At 40.6% G+C, this 22,101-nt stretch overlaps 1 long non-coding RNA gene across 1 annotated transcript; it reads right to left on the reverse strand.

Moving 5' to 3' along the window:
* Window positions 1-637: 637 nt before the first annotated feature.
* On the reverse strand, window positions 638-11,441 carry LOC144040380 (uncharacterized). Its single transcript, XR_013290381.1, has 3 exons — window positions 11,303-11,441; window positions 8,329-9,064; window positions 638-1,705 (listed from the first exon to the last, which is right to left on the reverse strand). It is a non-coding gene; the product is annotated as an uncharacterized LOC144040380 (long non-coding RNA).
* Window positions 11,442-22,101: the final 10,660 nt, after the last annotated feature.

Below are 22,101 nucleotides of genomic sequence, written 5' to 3' on the forward strand. Positions count from 1 at the left end.
GCCCTTGTTTTTGGTGGGTCTTTAGAATTTAACGCATGGTTAAATACCCTATGTAAAAGCGGACCAAGCTCTGTCTGGAAACATTTATAGAATTCCCCCGGGAGCCCATCGATACCCGGTGTCTTATTTTTAAGATTTCTTATAAAAAAATAGAATTTCTTCCTTAGTAATAGCCCCCACTAAAGCTTTAGCTGCATTCCCATCAAGTTTGGTAAGATTAATATGTTACAGAAACCGTTTAATCTTTATTAGATACCTGGTCTGAGTCATATAGTTGCTTGTAGTATGTAGAACAAGCATTAGCTATTGCTCTGGGGTGTGAGACTATGTTCCTTGATTTAGGACGTAATTTTCTGGATTGTTCTATTTGTTTGTAATTTTCTTAGCTGAAATGCAAGTAACCTACTAGCCTTATTCCCTTAATTCCCATGATATTTTTGATTAGCGAATCGTAAAGCACCCTTTGCCTTGTATGTGTCATGTGGGTAGTGATGGTTGCGGACTGAAGGCTAAGGAATTCTTACCATTTGCGTGTTCATGCCGTTGATTAATAAAACATACAATGAGATCAGTGAATTCAGGCATTTTCTTGTAGATTTATTCACAAATTCGTGGACAGTGAGAATATGCAGCCACCCGCTCCATATCGTCTCTCAAACTGTGTCGTTTCCCGCTCCGCCTGAGGATAATATTCTTTGTCCTACCAAAGTTCACCAAAGAGTCACATGACTACGCCCCCATTTGTCACAATGATGTCTCAATACAGTTGGCCAACCATACCCCTCGCCTCTCTTTGTCCCAGGAATGGAAAAACACAGAGTTGCCGTTCAGCTACAGGCAGACTTAGTGAAGCCTTAATATAAACAAAGGGTCTAATTAACACATTCGCCTTCCCCCATCTCATGCTAATAGGAATGTAATGTAAAAAGAGAATTGTCACACAAAACTATACTGAGTAAATCAAAGCAATTTTGTCCAATTCTAAATAGTTCTAACTAAATCAAAACAGTTATAATTAAATTGAAACAGAAAATTTTCCTCATTTGGGCTTGAAAAAGCCCAACACACAAGATAAACATTAAAAAACACTTCAGAGAGAAAGTCCAGCGCGGATCTTGATCGTCGCAAATGACTGTCGCATCATTAAGCAATGTTTGTGTGTGGAGTTTAGAAATAAGAATAGCAGGAGAGAGGGGGTAATTTAGCAGTCATATGGCATTAAAGAACAATTTGAATCATTAAAAAAATTTCAGTGGAAGGGGCATAATAAATGTGAGACTTAACACGATGTGTTGTGGTTATGTTCAACAAAAAGTGTCACGACGCAATAGCAGATGTGTCTGTGCCTCGAAGCCATCTCGTGATGAAGGTCTTTGTTGAATGATCAGCTTTGTTTTAGAACCCTGGTCAACTGCCAGAGATCTAAAGATTGGACACCGGGATTATCTTCCCAGAATGCGACTCATTTGTGGAATAGTGCCTTGGAAAAGCACTTGGCATCAATCTCCTCGAACAGCATCCTCCTCAAACAGACAGCCGGGCATCTGGGTCAGCGGCTTGTTTTTCCCCGGTCGGGGGTCAGGTGATGTGATTGATGAGCCTGGGAAGGATCCGACGGGCCGCTGTGGACCATTTGTGCGTGATGTGGAGTGATGTCCTCCTCCCTTTACGAGCAGTAAACCAGATAGACCTCTCCTTCACCAATCTGTATGCAAAACATTTTCATTTAGTCACTTATAACATACATATTCTCCATTCTTTACTTTGGGAAGAGCACCTGGTAGTTTTTGTTAGTTGGGAGTTAGTAAATGTTAATTGTTTAAGTTGTAGGACTTGGAACGTGCTGTTGGACCCGGGAAAAGTTCTGTTTGTTGTGACATTCAAACAGAATCTGTTTAATGACATTTGCACATTCATTGATACAACAATGGAAATCTTGTAGACAATTAAAATTGTTTTAATATTTGTATTTTTCTTTACTCTGTCTTTGGGATTAGGGATAATATACTAAATCAAATATGTTTTAATCCCAATGCCTTTTCTATATCTTATTAAGTTTTGTTTTGAAATGGGTTCTATTGTCTCATCCAATATTCCTAGGAAACCCTTATGATGGTACATAATGATTAATCAAATATTTTACCATGATATTTATTGTTGTAGATTTAGCATGAATATGCTTCTTAGTCATACATTAAAAGAACCAGCAAGTGTCTGTATTTTGGACGCTGTTTTTTATTATATCAGTGTAAATCATATAAATAAACAACATCATCACTCAGAGCCAATCACGGCCGGCCGGACACGTGAACACTCTGAGGAGCGATTGTTTCTAAAATGGAACATATTTACTTTAACTCTTTCACTGCCACTGACGTTTAAAGACGTCAAGTAAAAACCTACGGTTCACTGCCAATGACGTCAAAAGACGTCATCCAATGATTTTTTTATTTTTTTTTTGAAACGGGTAGAGGAAACCCTTCCGCATGTCTGGTGAAAGTTTCCAGTCTGTCTGTTGTGCCTAATGACTATTTTTGGCCCCTAGAGGGCAGCGATGACTCTCTTTTGACAAGATCGGGTGGGCGTCAGTAGAGGCGGAGCTAGAGCGTCAAGCAGGAGATGAAAATGGAAGACAAAGGAAAAATGGCAGCCGTTCGTGAGGAGCTCACGCCCGAGACGTTTTTTTCAAAGACCAAAAGCATCGCTGAAAGAGCACATTGTTGAAGACGATGATCATCATCGATGATGAAGATGAGGGTGGTGACTCCGTGGTTGAGAAGCATTGACGCGGCAGTAGAAGACGTTAGATGGAGCTAGATGGAGGAGGGAACGGGCAATGGCGAGCGTTTGCAAGCAGCTCTACACTTACAAGACGAAAGGCATCGACCAACGCTAAAATAGTACATTGATGACGACGATGATCATCCTCGATGATGATGAAGGTGAATCCGAGCTTGACGGCGAAATTGGAACCGCTGACGCGGCGGCTATGACGGTGTCGTAACGCGGAACACAACCGAGCACGCACAGGCATCCGGACGTTCGATCGGACGACGGAGAGTGCCCCGAGTCCAATGCATATTCATCGGAGGAAGTGTGTACAGTCTGCTACTTGCTTTTTATTCCCCGGAAAAAAAGGCCGTCAAGAAAGTGTAACGTTTGCACGCAAAACGGACCAATGTGAAAGTGAAAGTAAACTGTTGTGCGAGTCCTGACGTCTCCTTGCACGCAGGAGAGCGTTACAAAAGGAAAAACTGTATTTGAAACATCCACATAATTGTAAGTAGTACCACAGTTGCACACATTTGTAAATAGTTTGCGAAATTGTTTTGTCAAATTGTTACACTGTTGAATGGAAATAAACGTATTTTGCAATCAAAAAACACTTTTTCATTGTTGGTGAAAGCGTTTTACAGAAGTAAAGCACTATTTAGGTGTTTGTGGCATCATTCATGGACAAAAAGAAGTGTACAATTCACTAGAGTGCATGAAATAACATCGTTTCACAAAAAGCTTTTTCTCAGTTTTTTGTTTCAAAAGAGAGAATTTTGATGAAAGTAACCATTTTCTATTGTTGATTACTGAAGAACGGAATAAGGTAGAAACAAACTTTTTTTTCTGATGAAGCTGAGAGTCCAATCTTTCATTTGGTAGTATGTGTGTTTCCATAGTCCAAACACAACATTTTCTGTGGACCTTGAAAGATCACTCAAAATGCTTAAATCGGCTGGCAGTGGGGACAACCCGTTTCTGAAAACGTCTGGCAGTGAAAGAGTTCATTTCGCCATCAGTGTCGTCTTTGCCGAAACTTACTTGTCCTCCAGGTCAAAGTCCGATCACCTCAATTCTCCTCCTGTGAATTAATTCATTATCACACCAGACTGTAGAATTATCACATTCAGACTCACTTATAGTTCTACATTTATTTAATTCAACATGAACTGTTTGTGTGCATACCTTCCTTTGTGACGATACACACAGACAGACCAGTCACTACCCCCATCTGATAAAGATCAACTTTGATCTTTACAGACATGTATGTGAAAGCCGTAGCAGTGAACAGATGTTGCTTCAAAGAGGGAAAAAAAACAGACACCTTGTGTCCTGTAGATAAGAAATACCAAATTGGGGCAATTAAGCCAACACCAAAAACCACAGGAGGCAGAGCCGGCTGAGCCACAATCAGTCATAAAATACAAAAGCCTTTGAGGCAGGCGTTTGTGATGCAAATTAGAATCCTAGCCAAGACAACACAAAGTGAGGGAAAAAAAACGCAAGCAGATGTAAATTGAGATACTGCAGCGGAGGACTTTTAGGGTCAGGAAGAGAAGAGAAATGGAGCTAAGACAACCCCATTAATCTATTGCAGGTTACAAATCTTCCAAATATCTGCCACCTCAACTAGTAAAAGATCAGAGGGAAAACAAGACAAAATTCCTACTTTAAACAAACCAAAAAGTATTCTTAAAATGCTAATTAACCCCACCTCTTCTACAGAGTAGTGGGGCTTGTAAACACAGCAGGGAACATTGCAGAGAGCATCCCCCGTGGGATCCAAAGATCACAGTGCTGTGAGCTTAATCAAAAATTTAACCAGCAAATTCGCTGTAGGTGTTTCACATCTATGAGGCCCAATCCAGAAGCTGGAATTTAAAAAGAAAATGGGCAAAATTTAGAAGACCAAATCCAACAAGCATCAAATAACGGAAAATAGAGTAATTAAGATTGAAATAAATTTTACCAAATAACCTATCACATATTCACATATGCCATTTTCAATTTCCGAAACTGCGTTGCTATAGATCACATCTCCCGTTCTGACACAGTACAGAGTGCAAATGTACACAATCAGACCAAAATACGACCTGAAGGGCAAAACTCAGATGATCAGAGAGCTTTGAGTCAACAACTGGAGTCAATATCCATTCCTGTCCAGCAGATGGCAGCTGCTGCGCAGGGCAAAGTTCAGAGCAGGCCTGGGCTTTCACTGGAGATCCCAGGAAGAGTTCATCAAGGCAGTAAAATGAGTTCGAGATGTCTGCTCAAAAGATAGACTGGACATTATGCTCAACCCAAAACAACGCATAAGAGTCATTGAACTGTCACTGGGCGTGCGGATATACAGTGTACTTCCTAGATGCTGTCTGTGGCCACTTTACCCCCTTGAAAGTAGCCTTCGTGCAGCTTGCCGCCCACTCTTTACACCAAGCAGAGCAGGAGAACGCTGTCCGCACTCGGGGCCCAATAGCCAGGTTAATCCAGCACCAAGAAAAACACCTCTGGCCAATGATTAAACCTACTTGACACATTATACACTCGTAATAGACAGAGGGAGATGAGATCACAGCAAGAGAGCACTATCTGCTTATTGTATTTCATTTTTTATTTTTTTTATTTTGTAGTTTTTTAAATTTGTTCACTACACTATAGAAAGTAGTATTACTATATTTACGCATATGTCTACCATAGACTTCTTCTTCATTACATGTTACCTCAAATTATGCCTAAAATGTGACAACTACCAGTCAGCGCCCACATGGGGAGTTCCCTCAAGTCTAAGGACTGCCCTTCAAAATGGCCGACACCAAATTCTGGAATGAAGCTCAGAGAGAGAGAACAAAGGTTAAATCATTTTCACACCTACGACTGAGTTATCAGAGAGGCAGAGGAAAAATAAAAAAATGAAAATTCTTTATAAAAAAAAACAATTATTACTCCACATTCAACTATAAAAAGCAGACCTAATCATATAAAATAATATGGATAGTGGCCTGTAGATAACATCTAGACCTCCATATCCGTCAGCTCATCAGGAATCCTAATGGCACCAACAGATTAGCATCAGAAGAGTCCCCTGCTACGCACACACAAAAGATTGCAACCACGTGTTGCTTGACACAAAAATTACAAGTCTCCCTCTTAAAACAACAGCTCACTCACCCCCAATCACAGGCCGGTTTTGAAACAAGAGTGGGGGGAAGGGCTTTAAAAATTCTCACAGGCAAAAGAGGAATTCACCCCCACAACAAAATATGTAGAACGAGTTCTACAACATCCCAATCTCACACCCTTTATATTTGAGGACAAAGGAATGAGAGAGAGAGGAGGAAAAAAATTACTTTTCACCCTTTTTTTCATTGAAACCTGTTTTTTCCACTTTACTTCTGCAAACGCCATTACCACACCTATTTCATCTCCCTCATTTTTGGAGACACAAAAATACCTGTCTCCAACAAATTCTGTCCTCCTTTCAATTCAAAGCAGTGAGGAGAAAAAACACAAAAACTGCCCTCTTACTTCAACACTCTCCCAGGACATTATGCAATCCACCTTTTTCATCGTCAGGGTCACTCAAACAGTCACAACTACCTGCAGGCACACAAGCAGGACAAATCCCCCCAAAAAACACACAATTCACTCATGCTCTACATAATACATCACACAGTCCAGCAAACAAAGTCACATTCTAACCGGGCCCAGCACTCACTCATACGCAACACAAACCCCTCAAATTAATTCAGTGACGTCTCACTTGTTGAACAAGTTCAAGAGGTTATATCCCTCACAGCAACGTTGCTCCTCACTCCCCCAAAAAACAAAATAAACAATAAATATATGATCATCTAACGATTACATCGCAGCGGGGAAGTTGTGTCCAACTTCACATCAACTTAACAATTGCCTCACAAATGCACGGACTTACGATCTCTCAGATTCCTCACAGAACGAGACTGCCATGTGTTTTCCGTAATTTAATAAAACCGCATGCTTCAACCTGAATCTCTCATTTCTCGTCTTAGTTGCGCACAATCCATCGTAACGTTACGTCCTTAACTTCAACCCAGGAAAACAGCATCATTATTTGTTCTCTTATGATCACTTTCCAATTGTTTTATCTGCTCTTCTAATTTTATTTGTTTGGCCCCACATTCTTTTTTAAGTCTGGAACAAAGTGATATAATTTTGCCCCTAAATATAACCTTTGCTGTGTCCCATAAAACAGAGGGGGAAATCTCGTTATTGTCATTAAAGTCAAGAAAGAGTTTCAATTCCTCCTTTGTATGCTGAATAGCATCAGGGTTATTTAACAATTACACATTCATCCGCCACAGTTTTAAGGGTTTATCCTAATCCAAATTCAGAGACATGACAACTGGCCCATGATCTGAGAGAGTTTGCGTTTCAATGTGGCAATCTTCCACCCTGTGGACATCCAGTCTGGAAATACAAAAAAAAGTCTATTCTAGAGTGGCTTTTGTGGACTCTCGAAAAATTTGTTTTATCTCTAACCCTTGGATTTTTCACACGCCATACATCATCAAGTCCCAATTCTTGTAGCACATTGATCAATGTCCTAGATTTAAATAACAGAGCCCTTTGTTCAAGTGGAAATTTGTCCATGTAATTATTTATCACACAATTAAAGTCTCCCCTCCCAGTATTCTAATTCCTTTTGAGTTTTGAGCTATAATTTGAGCTATCTCTTTAAAAAAAAGCACGGGTCATCCTCATTAGGACCATAAATATTCATAATTGTCAGAAAGACACCTCCAATAGAACCTATGACAATTACCGACCATTTTTGTCTTTAAGTACTTTTTCTGATACAGACCCTAATGATCTATGGCGTATGGAGTATAGCTACTCCTCTTATTTTTCATATGAGGCACTAAATATCTGTCCCACCCACTCTCGTTTTAATTTGGCATGTTCTACCTCATTTAAATGTATTTCTTATGGAAGCCCAATTGAACAATTGAGTCGTTTTGAGTCAAAATATTTTTCCTCTTTATAACATGGTTTAGAACATTAATGTTGTACCTTACTATTTATAAGAAGTCATGTTCACCTACTAAAATTAAAATTAGTGATTCGATCTCTTCTCTCTTAAGATATCCATTACCGACCAAAATAACATATAGAAGCCATTAGCCAAGGGGAAAAAAAGAAAAGAAAACACAATTTCCCTGAACAATCTCCCAACCATTCAAACTCAAACAAGATATCAACCAAAAAACAGCAAAAATAGAACAAACTCTGAAAAAAAGCAAACTCAGTAGTTTTAAAGAAAACTTCCGTGTGGGCACATAGTCGTGAGGTCTTATTTGTGACCCCAAAAAAGCCAGAATTTGTTACTGACTTGGGGAGAAGGCCTCCATTCTTGTTGCCTCGTGAAGTGCCCTCCATTAATTGTATTCACTTAAGAAGTCAGATCCTCTTCAAGCAGAAAAAATGTAAATCAACATGAATTCACCCAATCTTCTCTCAATATAATCTCAGTATATAAAATCTGTTTGTCCCACAAAGTCAATTCCAACGTTTCCTTACCAGAATGTTTTCATTTGTCCGTTTGCCTCAATGCGTCCAACTTTTTCTTGAATCCTTCCCCTGGAGCCTCCAACTGCTTCTCTACTCCTCTTGAAGACCAAGACTTGTGCCACATCAGATTTTAAATTTTGTCAGCCCAGCTCGTCGGGGTTTGTAGACAGCCACAGAAAGGCCTCTCTTCACCATGTCGGTTGTAGCCTCCTGCGCCAAGTTGTAAAGGCACGTCTCTCCCTCGTAGAGCACTCTCAATGTGGCTGGAAACGGTGGCTGGAATCGAATGCCTTTCTCCCGCAGCGCCCTCTTTGCCTCCGTGTATTCCCGGCGCTTCCTCAACGTCTCCGGTGCGTAGTCGTGGTCAACAAAGACTCTCCTCTCATTGTACAGAAACCCCTTTTTGCGCCATCCATTCTGCAGGATCTCCTCTTTCATTTTACTACTGGCAAATTTCACTATTACCAACCTAAGGGGAGACTCTGCGGGTGGTCTTGGGTACGGTGCGCCCATTCAATTTTGAGATCGGTGGTGAATGGCAAATCCAGCTTCTCTTTAAGCAAGTGTTCCACAAATGTTGCCATCGACGCGGACTTGCTCTCGGCCCTTTCCTCAATTCCGTGAATTCTTATGTTGTGCCGTCTCGCTCGTCCCTCTTTATCAGTTAGCTTCTCTTCCAACTTAGCTTGTAGCTTTGGCAGCTCCCTCGTTGCTTCTTCTAGCCCCTGCACTCTTTCCTCCATCTCTGAAATACACATTTCGGCGTCATCAATTCTGTTGTTAGTTGTTTTAATTTCTTCTTTTATTTCGCTTAGAGTGTTCACATTTTCACGCCGGAACGCTCTCAATTCCTGTACTATCATCTGCAGATCTGCCGAGGCTACATTAGCGGCTGTCCGTGTCACTTGCGGCGAAACCATCTCCGTCAGAGATGAGTTGTTTCAACCCGTGGGATCAAGTTTTTGTTTGATTTGGGCATGTCACCGGTGTAATAGTCATGCTATCTCTGGTAGAATGTGTCAGTTGTTCATTTTTATCCTGTATAATTTGCTGATATTGTTTACGTTTTGATTTCTATTTGGTTGTTTTGTGGAATTTTTGGAATGTGGGAGGAAACCAGAGTACCCGGAGAAAACCTACGCAAGCACGGGGAGAACATGCAAACTCCACCCAGGAAGGCCAAAGCCTGGACTCAATCTCACGTCCTCTGCACTGGGAGGCGGACGTGCTAACCAGTCAGCCACCGTGCCGCCGGACTTAGAACCAAAATTATTTATTTATTATATATTCATGATATGTGTAAAGCTTATTGAAATTTGTTTTGTTTGCAGATGATACAAATATTTTGGTTTCTATTGAGAAAATGCAACATATTCGGGACTAATTACATCAGAAATAAAAAAAGTAAAAATATGGTTAAGACAAAAACAAGTTACCCAAAAATTTAAATAAGACATAAGTAATCCTATTTGGAAATGTCAAGCAAGTGTACTAACTGAAGATGCACATAAAGAGATATTCGAGGACACCAAATTATGAGGTAATTGTTGACCGTAAAATTTGCTGGAAACCTCACATAAAATATAGTATATCAAATCTATATTCTCCAAAATAATTTCTATTCTGGCTAGAGAAAAAAAAAATTCAACAAGAAATTATTTAATGCTCGCTTGTGTTACAGTATTTAAACTATTGTTCAGAGGTTTGGGGAAACGCTTATAACAATTCATTGCAGCCTCTGTTTGTACTGCAGTAAAGAGCAATGAAAGCAATCCACAATGTCATATAACTTCACCAGATAAAAATACTGTTCCTTTATTTTTTTCTTAATTATTAATCTTGATCTCTTCTAAAACTATACAACTAATCTATAAAGCAAAACAATTTACTACGGGTTAATATTGAAAATATGTTTTCAGAAAGCGAGGGTGGCTCTAATCTAAGCGGGAGATAAAGGATTGATGAATGGATGGATGTCTAACAGGAAGCACTTCTGCTCTTCATGCTTTCGCGCAAACATGTATGTCTAATTACTACCATTGACTGGGTTGACAACTGCCTTATTTATTTGTTTTGTTGCTTCAATTGAAGTTTTGTTTCTATTTGCTTGAATTGTTTTTTTCCCTTAATTTTTTCACAAGTGTAGCCTACTTATGATTAAAAAAATTCCCATGCCATTATTTTATGCATGATCGAAAATAAACTACTAAAAACAAAAACAAAGGTTACTTTAGAGAGATGTAGGTTAAAATGCAAACCTGGTTTGAGATTGAAAAGCATTTCTATGAAATTAATGCTTTTATGGTCATTCGTCTTCAGCTAGTCGCCAAACTGGTTGAGGCTCAGGATGATACAGTAATGCTTTTATTATTTATTCCATGGGAAGAGGCAGTAGTAAACACCAGTGTTTCTCAATCCTGGTCCTTGGGGAATACTATCCAGCCTGTTTTCCATACCTCCCTATTCCCAACGCAGGTGAGGATTATTATCAGGCTTCTCCAGAGCTTGCTGATGAGCTCTCATTGGAATCACCTGCTTTGGGAATAGGGAGACATGGAACACAAGCTGGATATTGAGCCCCGAAGACCAGGGTTGAGAAACACTGGTATACACAACTGAGTTGTCAAAACATAGGCTCACCACGCACGCACGCACACACACACGCACACACACACCCGCGCGCACACACAGAGTCCACATTGTTGGTTTTGTTGTGTGTGAAAAGTGGGGATTTGGGAGACAGGGGGAGTGGCCTTGGAGAAAGGCTACCGTTGTCATGACAATGATCACAGGGTCGCTGTGGCAAGCGAGTTTGTGGTAGGGACAGGAAGCCGTGCACTGGAGCCTCCTTTGCACGCACACACACACACACACGCACGCACGCACGCACGCACAAACACACACACACACACACACACACACACACAAGCACATAAAACTGCTAGTTTTAGCGATGACGTGATCAAACTGATAAAACCTTTACCTTCATCGCTGGCTCTGCCTTTTCTCTCCACCGTCCTGTCACAGCACCAATGAAAGTGTCCGCTTTTTTGTCACCCTGTGTATGTACGCACGCGTTTGTGCATTTCTCTGTGTGTGTATTTTAAGCGTGAGAAAGTTCCAGTCAGACGTGACCGGAGAGGTAACCAAAACGGACCCGCAGACGCCCCCTGGCGATCAAGTTACCAACAAATTTGTCAACAAACTTCAAGCACTTCACCCTGGTGTTTTCCAATCTTAACTGAGCCAAGGAACCTATTTTAAACAAGACAAATATCATGAGATACCACGAAATAAAAATGTCACAAAAAGTAAGATTACTGAAATAATGTCTTGCAGTTAAAATATGGGCCGAAGCATCAATTTTAAACAAGATGACACACCACCAGTGGGCTCAGTGGTAGAGTGGTCGTTTCGCAACCAAGAGGTTGTGGGTTCTATCCCATGCCATTGAGACCACATTGAACTATCCTTGTGCAAGATACTGAACCCCCAGTTGCTCCTGATGCTGCGTCATCATTAGGTGAATGAGTAGTTTATTGTCAAGTGCTTTGAGGGCCTTGTAAGATGGAAAAGTGCTAAATGAAGTACGAATTCAAAATGTCCCAAAAAGTAAGCCTTTGCATCCCGGACTACGTTGGGGTAACTAGCATATTGGAATTAGATTTTTTTTTTTATGGCACAATAAACCTGGTTTTTTTGGCTATAAGTTTCATTAAATAACTTATTTACTTCTTTTTTTTTTGAGAGCTCAGTATTATTGATTCGAGTGACAGTCATCACCCCCCCCCCCCCCCTTTTTTTTTTGGGAGCATGCATGTGTGTGTGTGCCTTTGTCTTTGCTACAATTAGCATTAGAATATAGCTAAGTTTCATCATTAATCACAAACCTATTGAAAACATTGGGGTAATGAGCTTGTAGCTGCCCTTGGCATCAATGATCAAAACATGGTGGAGAGTTTCGTAAATTTACAACAATAAGCTAGAAACTACACAAACATTAACACAAACAAAATATAAACACTTTCCAAAAATAAAACATGCATGTATGCACCACTAATTTTAACTTAAGCAATAAACGCATATTTTAATCTAATATTAAAAGAGATATCACAATCCATTAACAAATAACAATTTAAGACAAAATAAATTAATAAACGCACCTAATTCCATGCGTTTGAAGCAGACTTGGTCGACAGAGACCAAACTTTTGGGATAGCATTTGATAATTTTTTATCAGAATTGACAAGCCAGATGCTTCATTTATCATTCTGAATACATTTCAAACATTACCGCGATCATAAAGTTATTGAATCCGCTAAGCTTACTAATTAGCTAAACTTCGATGGCTGCAGAAGTTACACACATCATTCATTTGAGATAGACATACAGGTTGTGTACAAAGATAAACAACAAAAGTCACTTGATGTCAGTCAAGTACATACATGTCCCAAATTATGTAGACTTCAAATTAATTACGAGCGGCAGGATTCTTGAGGAGGATAATACCGATAGTGACCGTTGGAAGGCACTGTTGTACCATATAACTTCCAAGGAGCGTTGTTTCCAAAAACATATGGCTGATTCCTGTGGATAGCCCAGACCATAAAAGTGGTCTGGGGACTGCTAAGCAGTCTTTTATCGCTAGTCTGCTTGCTAAACAGGCTTTTAGATCTCTGTAGGCACTGAGGTATGTGTTTCCTGTGGGTTGTAAAACTAAATCCAGTCCCTGCTGGAGGGAAATTCTAAGCGATTCCCCAATAAATTGAGGGTGACGGGCAATATTCGTTACATAAGAAAAAATGTAGCGCAACAACACTATATGCTGAGATGTGAGCGCATGACTACGGCGCCTGTAATGTTGCAAATGTAAAGACTTATTAAGTTATGTAGGTGATGGACTGTGATGTGAAACGGTACCATTCAAAAAGATAACTGTCCGGAAATGCCAGCATATCTATGCACGGTCTGATAGGAATCTCACGACGAATATTTAATTCCCTGCGCAATAATGCGGCACCTTCATCAATAGGGTAATTGTCAAAAGGACATACCATGTTCGTGACAAAAGTGGACTTTACGTTATAGACTATAGTCATATTTACTCAAAAACTCGCCGTAGCGGACTTAATGAATGAGGAAATGAAATGTCAGAATGCGGCTGAAAGGAGGCAGGGACAGAGAAAACCTCAAGGTTCATTGTGAAAATCCTATTTACCTAATCTATTCTAATTACCTCTTTTTATGAAACAGGCTAGAGTTATCGCTTTTTCTCTGGTTTCAGTTAATTCCCTTTCTGAAACTGAAAACGCAGTTTCCCACATTTCAAGGTTTCTTGACCCAGAGTTCTCACTAAACCTGCTTTGTGAAATAGACCCCTGCTCACCCCAACAACACCAGGCCGACGGCGCATAACTGCCACCCAGTGGCCATTTTATATAATGCCGTCATTGACACTCACACCAAATCATGTTATGATGAATTTAAGACCAGAGGGATGAATGAATCATACATGATTTAAATAGAAAGAAAATCCCACAATGTTCTTTGCAATAGGTTAACTGGTTAATGCACTTGACAATTCATTTACTCTCAAGGATGAGTACCAACTTCTGAATGGGCTTTTCAAGAATCATGTGTTGGGAGGGGCCATCTGACTTTCCTAAAGATTTCTAATCAGCAACTCGTGCCTTGACTGATTCTTGGCAAAGCGAGGATTGCCGCAATCTCCCACCAAAGAGGATTATATAGGATCATCTCCAGTAGGACGGCTTGTTGCTGGACAAGTTTAAGAACCATGTCAGCTACTTAAGCTTGTTCCTCTATAGTCACATAAGTACTTTGAAAATCTGGCCAAAAAAATTCTTAATTTAAAGTAATTTCCAGCTCCATTTTCAACATGGCACTTATTCTTACGTAGGAACAGGTGCCATAGCCAACATTGCGGACATCCAGGAAGCGATGCACTTCGGTCTTCACGATGGTACTAAAGTAGAAGGCCTATGGTAGGTAGTATCTTGGTATTTTTACTTCTCTCGGCCTTTGAAAACCACTCTTCCACCCCTGCCACCATGGACGCAAGCCCTCAAGAAGGGGGTTGCCCCATCCAACACCTACAAAACACAATTCCTGTAAGAAGCATTTGCCATGCACAGTGAATGGGAAAGATTGCGCAAAGGTACTGACGCAATAGTGTAAAACCTTGTGTATGCTAGTCAATGGCAAGTGAAAGGGAACGGAGCCCAGTAACGTCCGTGTAAAGAGACGATGCCGGAGTCGTGTACGTACTTAAATTCCATGAAACGCTGACAAAAAGGCCTTGTGTGAGTGTGTGAAGTAAATGGAGTAGTATGTATGTAGTATTGATTGATACTTACTTAATATAAGACAAACATGATCGTAAGTGACAACTTATTGTGGAAGCAAAGGCAAGAATTCTCCGCCCTGTTGGGTAGAAGCTTGAGAATTACCACAGTGTGAAAATTTATTGTCACCATGGTTTTCAAACATATCAGTCCCTAGAACACCCTAGGTGTTGACAAACTGGACAAAATTTTCTAAAATAGGGGGGTTTAAATACCTGCCGTGAACCGAAAACCAAACGAGATAGAGAAATGAGACTTGAGCTGGTGCGAAGATTAAGACAAGGAGAAAAGTTTGAGTCTTAACAGCCTACTGATATCGAGGCATAAGTGTGTAAAAGTGTATGTGAGTACGGCTTCTCACTGTGTCTGTCTGTCTGTGAGCTCCTGTATGTGTCTGTGTGTCATATTGTCTAAAGATGACATCTAAAAAGGTTTGAATTGTGTATAAAGGGTTGTTAGATAGTGTCTAACATAACTGCATAACAAAACGGTGGAAATAAGAAGAATTTTGGGCCGTGTCAGACCTGAGGTGCGTGGGCCGAAAGTGGTCCTGTCAGGGGTTAATACCCAGGGGAAATTTGTGAGGGAAGAAAATAAATAAATAAAATAAAAACACTGTGGGATTGAATAGGGTTAACTTGATTAACTAATTGGCTTATTTGGATAGATTGGTACTCAATAGAGTTATTATGCGATAGTACTAATTAAAAGTAAGTCAAAATTTGCGTTGCTGTGAATGGTGAATATTTGCACTAAGGGGGGCGTTTGTTCGGTGACTAATCCTGAGGGGGGTGAGTGTGTTTTATGATTACGCCCATCTGGTGAGTGGCGACCAATCTGTGGTCGGTCCGTGCTTGTTCTTGTGCCATGCATGTTTGGAGCAGTCGGATTGGCCATTCTTGTAGCGGAGTTGATCGACGTCTGCTGATTGTTGGTCATCCGCCCCTTTAGAGAGACGAAGGTGAGCATTGCACAGACCCCGGTTGGGTTGCCTTGTTGAGAGAAATTAGTTATTGTAAATGTGTCCTGGAGGCAGGAAGATAACTATTATGCATGTTTAGGTGTGTTTGAAAAGAGAGAGAATAGTTAAAAAAAGGAAGTAAGGCATAAAAATAAGTTAATAATTAGTCATTAACAAAGGGCCATAGACGAAAGAGGAGATTTTGATGAAGAAATTATCAAAATTGGTGTGTGCTTTTGTTCCTTAAATTGACATTTTTCTTTTTAGCTTAATATGACAAGAGTACAGATAGTAGGAAAATGATTGGTGACCGATGTAAATTATTTATTACACAATTACACAAATTCTATTCTAGGTTTGATTGGCAATACAAAATTTGATTAAGTGGCAGGCAAATATGTGGAGCTCTGCTGATTAAGTTAATTAATTTTTAAAAAATACCTTCAGAAAGACAGTGTTATAACATTGGATTTATTAATTGAATGCAGTTTTTAAGGGCTATAAGGGATCTTTGTAAGAACGCAGATTTGTCCATTGTTGTAGTTTTTGGATCTATAAGCAAAGGTGGGTAGTAACGCGTTACATTTACTCCATTATATTTACTTTAGTAACTTTTTGAAGAAAAAAAAAATACTTCTAGGAGTAGTTTTACCACACAATACTTTTTACTTTTACTTGAGTATATGTGTGAAGAAGTAACGCTACTCTTACTCCGCTATATTGGGCTACACTCGAATCGTTACCCCGCAGCCCCATTCATACATTAGATTTACCGTATTTTCACGCAAGCGCTCCGCTTGACTGACTGTGTGGGAGCAATTCCGCGGACACTAGTGATGTGAATCGAGTCTTTTGAACGGCTCTTCAATATGACGATGGGTACCGAGTCTTTAGAGACCCGTTAAACCCCCTAACCATACGCCCATTTGAGGAATAGAGGAAGTTTTCAGTCATGACTACACCTGGCAGAGATAGCGATAACACTTACAAGTATATATCCGCAGAACAAAGCTCTACTGAGGAAATGAGGAAATTAAAACAGTTATGACTAAATCTGGGCAGAAGACACACTTCAATCGCCACACGTCAACTTTATTCTTCATGTTTCAAAAGTGGGATTAAATTAAAGACAAATTAAAATTTAACACTGTTGCTCAAAACAGCTTTGTATATATTATATACATTGACGTGCAGACGTGTCAGTAGTCTCCTTCCCAAGCACTCTCTCCTGCTCGCGCAGAGCGCATATTAGGCTTTTGACGACGTATGAATCGGATGCATGCAGATGAGCGTTCACAGTGCAGACGCATCACATACATATCCGATTTATATCCACATACAAAATAGGCCCATTTTTTGTGAAAAAATCTGATTTTGTACCATTTACACTGCATGAAAAAATCAGATACTTGTGAAAAAATCTGAAGTGCTGAAAAGCCGACAGCTTGTTTCGCGCATGCACAATGAGGTATCAGGTTGTGTTATTTCTGAGAGGTTGTTTTGTATGTGTTGAATGGCAAAAAAGCTGGCAGTAAAAGAGCATTTACAACGCGTATGCGCATAATTGGCTTACTTTTTCTGTGGTAAACAGTCAGTATTTCAGTTCATCGCCGAGTCACAATGAGTGTCGTTTTCCCGGAGAACTTTTGAAGAAAAGGAGAATATAATTTGAAGTGGTCGTCCTACTCTTGAAGTAGTCGTCACAAAAACCGGGAACAATTTCGTCTGTCACTTTCAAGCCAGGACGTACGAGAAACATAAATGGCTCGCTGGCTGTCCACAGGTTTGCAAACTGTTGATTGTTGGTTGAAATCGCTTGTGGCTCCTCTGCAATGTCATTTTTCCCTCTCCCGGGTTGAGCACACTTCGTGGGCACGAACCAGTTCTGAATACTGTAAATCCAACATATTGGCAAACTTGTGGGCATGTGATTGTGTCATTTCACTCACCACAAAGCTGGTTCCATCACAGTGTGTGTGCATCAACCTGCGTCACAAAAATATTTAATAGGGATGCACCGAAATGAAATGTTTTGACCGAAACCGATAACCGAAAATGAGAAACGCTTGGCCGAAACCCGAAACGCCGGAAAAAAATAAAAATAAAAACGCTCCTGGCTCCTGGGTTTGCTCTCCGGCCGGTGGCCCCTGCAGGGCCCGGGGTTTGTGCCTTGGCGCTGCCGTTGGCTGAGGGCCCTGGGCGGTTGTGCTTGCACTGTCCTGGCCGGGGTCGACGGCTCCCTTTTTTGGTGGAGGTTTTCATGCATGCCAGATCCACCACACCAGCATCTATCGAAATTCAAACACAATCTGCTTCTTCCTCTGGTCGTTGAATCGGTGAAAGCTGATGTCTGTGGAGCTCACTCTGCTTCATCTATCCTTCCTTCCTTTCCTCAGTATCTGCTTTGGTCTCTTGAGGTCTCCCTAATTTGTTGGAATTTAGATGTTTCTGGATTTGGTGAAAGACACTGGTTGGTAACCCGGTAAGGCAGGTAATGTCTGGTCGGTGCTGGATTTCAATTTCCTTTCTTTTCTTTGATCCTTCCTCGAGTCTCCTGACAACCTCATGACTCTAGCTGGATTCTGAAGTATTCGGTTTAGGTGAACGGTATGGGATTTTTAATAGGATTTAGGTGAATTAATGAGTACACACTCACACGCATGCACACATGCACATACTCACGCACATACAAAATAAAAAATAAATAAATAAATAAAAAAGAGAGAGAGCAATGATGATTACATGTCGAATCGGTAACATTACAGAATGAACAATACTGAACTGTCTAAAAAAAGAAGAAGCAACAAAAAGCTCATTTGTACTTCTATACATATTTTGATGGGGTGTGTGTGTTTTTTAGTGTTTGGGAGCTGGCAACACTGCTCTACTGTTTGAATGTGATATTTCAGAATTGATATTAATACCAATGTCGCTGTGCGGAGATATTTTGAACGTTCCAAAGGATCGATTCTTTTTCTGAATCAATTGTTCCAAATTATTTGATTGTTTCAATGTTCCATTTCTGCCATCCGTACATAGAGGTGACAACTGAAGAATGTGTTGAGCAGCCTTTGAAAGCAGCCTAATTACAGATAAGCAGCAGGTGAGTTGCTTGAGGATCAATCAAGGCTAACCTGACAATAGCCAGATTGATAATTGTGATTCCCTCATGAGAGTTCTCCACAATATCAATCTAGGACTGATCCACGTTGATTTGCTTGGGAAAGCGGGACATTCTGTACAATACTTCGAGCTGAACGGACAATGCGGAATCTTGTTCACATTTGTTTTGACCAATCACGGCAACGGATGAAAACGCCATCTTCGGTCTTGTAAACATTCAACAAGGAAACGGTGAGTAATTCTGCAAGAACAGAATTAATTACAGCGTCCATTCCTCCATGTTAAATGAATTTGTTTCCCACGGTGTCAGCGCTTCCTAGCTGCATATCCCGCCCCCAAACACAATGTCGCTCTGTGATTGGTGGTTCGGATCGGTGGAAATCAACGGGCTCAGTATAAGATGTATTCTCCGGAGTTTGTGAACTCACAAATACCGCAAGAATTCAGCTTGCAAAGCAAGGTTAAATCAAGACGGACTGAAAGCAAAACAAGCTTGAGAGCAGAGACATGATGTTGATGTGTAGACTCACATTATATAGATCAATCTTGTCCCGTATTGTTAAATGCTACAATATCAAATTTAATCAACATGTGCAGAGTCTTCAGAACACCAGCCAAGTCTGACAAAGTAGATTTAAAAGAATGGTGTAGGAAGTTATCATTTGTCAGTCTATATCGGGCATTGAGATATTAGAAAGGCTGTTCTGGCACAAATCCGCCCATAAATGTTCATTAATTGCAATACCAAGATCCGACTCCAATTTCAACCTACACTTGTGTAAACCTGGTTTTGGACTAACAGTCATCAACAAGCGATACATTCTTGAAATGAACTTGAGTTAGTCGCTTTTAACACAAAAAACGTCGCCAAGAGGCTTTGGAAAGTTGCCAGTAGAGCTGTGCGATACTTGAGATTTTGGTATCGATACCAAGTAGGCTAAATACTGGTGCCAATCTCGCCAATACCGATACCAAGTACTTTTAGGTTAGTAAAATATTATGGTATTTTAAATCATTTGCCTTATCAAGTAACTTTTTTTTTCTTTTTGTTGCAGCGCAAACGAAGCATAATATGACTCAATGTCATTATGTCATTCACTGTAAAAATAATTATTTGTTACCGCCAGTGCCGCCCACCGCTGTAATTGGCAGGATACTGTTGGAAAAACGTTCCTTGTTTTCCGCGTGTTCATAATGTTGATTATCAGAATCAGACAATGAGATCGTGAATCAGGTTTCCTTCGAATGATTTATTTTCAAAAGCTTTTGAGACAGACAGACGCCAAACGCCGCCATTGTTCTTCCCCATCTGTCCCGCTCCTTCCACGTGCGAACACCAATATACTCCAGTCCTTCTAAAAAGTCCCTCCCCTCTCTTCTTCTTCCTTTGCTGTCCCTACCTCTGCAGCCCCCAAACGGTCACAAGATAGAAAACAGACGATCAGATAGTCATTCATGTGTAACAGAGCAAGCAGACTTGCTGGCTCCAGCCCGACATCTGCTCAACCGGTTGTAAAACACAAAGGAGTCAAATTAACACATTTGCTTCACCACAGACAGAATGGCTCAGGAATGTGTGAACAGAGAAAGCCACCCCCCTCACATCATTTAAATTCTCACCCAGCTGTACTGAGTAAATTAAAGCAGTTATGTCCAAATCTAAACAGTTATGTTAAATCAAAACAGTTATAATTAAATTGAAACAGAAGATTCACTTCAATACAAAGCCAATTTCAAGGCTGAGGGGCTCCAGCAAACCATTATCTACAAATGGAGAAAACTGGGAACAGTGGCAAACATTCCCAGAAATGGTCGACCAACAGAGATTAGAGTGTGACGATGACTCATCCAGGTCACAAAGGAACCAAGGTTATTTTAGTTAACGACAGAGGTGGCAAATCCAGGTCCACAGTTTGGCTTTAGCCCCAGGTGCTAGCTAGTAAAGTCACAGGTGCTAGCTAGCTAGCTAGCATCAAAGCCTAAAGCCAAACTGTGGCAGTGTTTTTACTTTCTGGACCTGGATTTGCCACCTAATTAAAAAAATAAAACTAACTATTTAACTAAATAAAACGAAAATGCTTTTTAAAAAATGAATACTAACTGAAACTACATTTTATGTTTACAAAAACTAAAACTATAATTATAGTGAAAATATTCTTCATTTTAGTCTTTGGTAATTAATTTAAAACATCTAATTTAAGAACCCCTTTGGGGATTATTTTAAATGTGATTTTAAGTACTTTTTATTTCGATATTAACCGGAATAAAGACGTTTGAAAGTGTCACACAGAAATGATGTCATCCAGCAGCAGTCGATAGAAAAGCACCTTCAGATGATGTCGCTCCTAGGCGACAAATTTGCCTGCTTGACTTTTGGCTCCAATGGCTCAGCTCGCCTGCTTTATCATTCAACTCGCTTATCCGGGGCCAGGTCGCGGGTTCAGCAGCTTTAGCAGAGAAGCCCAGACTTCCCTCTCCCCAGCCACTTCTTCCAGCGGGATCCCAAGGCGCTCCCAGGCCAGCCGTGATATAGTCTCTCCAGCGTGTCCTGGATCATCCCTGGGGCCTCCCGCCCCCGTAGGACATGCTCGGAACACCTCTCCAGGGAGGCATCCAAACTAATGCCCAAGTCACCTCATTTATTATTTAATTAGTATTCACGTTGCCATCCAGGACAATAGTATAGTCAGAACATCTCATGTTGTTACCCACAAAGGTGGCAAATCCAGGTCCATCCAGTAAAAACCCTGCCGCAGTTTGGCTTTAGCCCCAGGTGCTAGCTAGATAGCTCCCTGTGTGCTTGTTTACCTGCTAGGGAGCTTGCTAGCCTGCCACAGTTTGGCTTTAGCCCCAGGTCCTAGCTAGCTAGCTTTCCGAGTGCTTGTTTACCTGCTTGGGAGCTGAAAGAGGCTAATTATTTGTCCTCTTTTGCGTGTTCCAAAAGACTTGAAGACAGATTTCTTGTAAGAAAAAAACACCTTGCAAGGATGATTTATTAAACAGAGAATTCTCCGGTCACCGGCAACAATTTACATCACGTAAAAAGGTGGAATTAAAGAGTGCCCAATGTGCCCCCTCCCTTTGGGAGAGAGGGCTTCTTATAGTATCCTTTTCCCCTCCCCTCATGAACAAGCAAACACGTTATACAACAGAGCAAACAGCTGTGCCGATCTTAAGACAAAATACACTCTCAGGGTACTTTTTCCCAAAACAATATCTCACAAACAAATTGAGTGGCCGTGAGTGATGATGCCAACAGAGTCAGTGTGTGTGGGTGGGTGTGTGCTATTTCGAAGCAGAATATGTTCTCATAAAAAGAATGTGTTTTCGCAC

This window comes from Vanacampus margaritifer, chromosome 1, assembly GCF_051991255.1.
Source record: "Vanacampus margaritifer isolate UIUO_Vmar chromosome 1, RoL_Vmar_1.0, whole genome shotgun sequence".
In the NCBI taxonomy this organism is placed as follows: Eukaryota; Metazoa; Chordata; class Actinopteri; order Syngnathiformes; family Syngnathidae; genus Vanacampus; species Vanacampus margaritifer.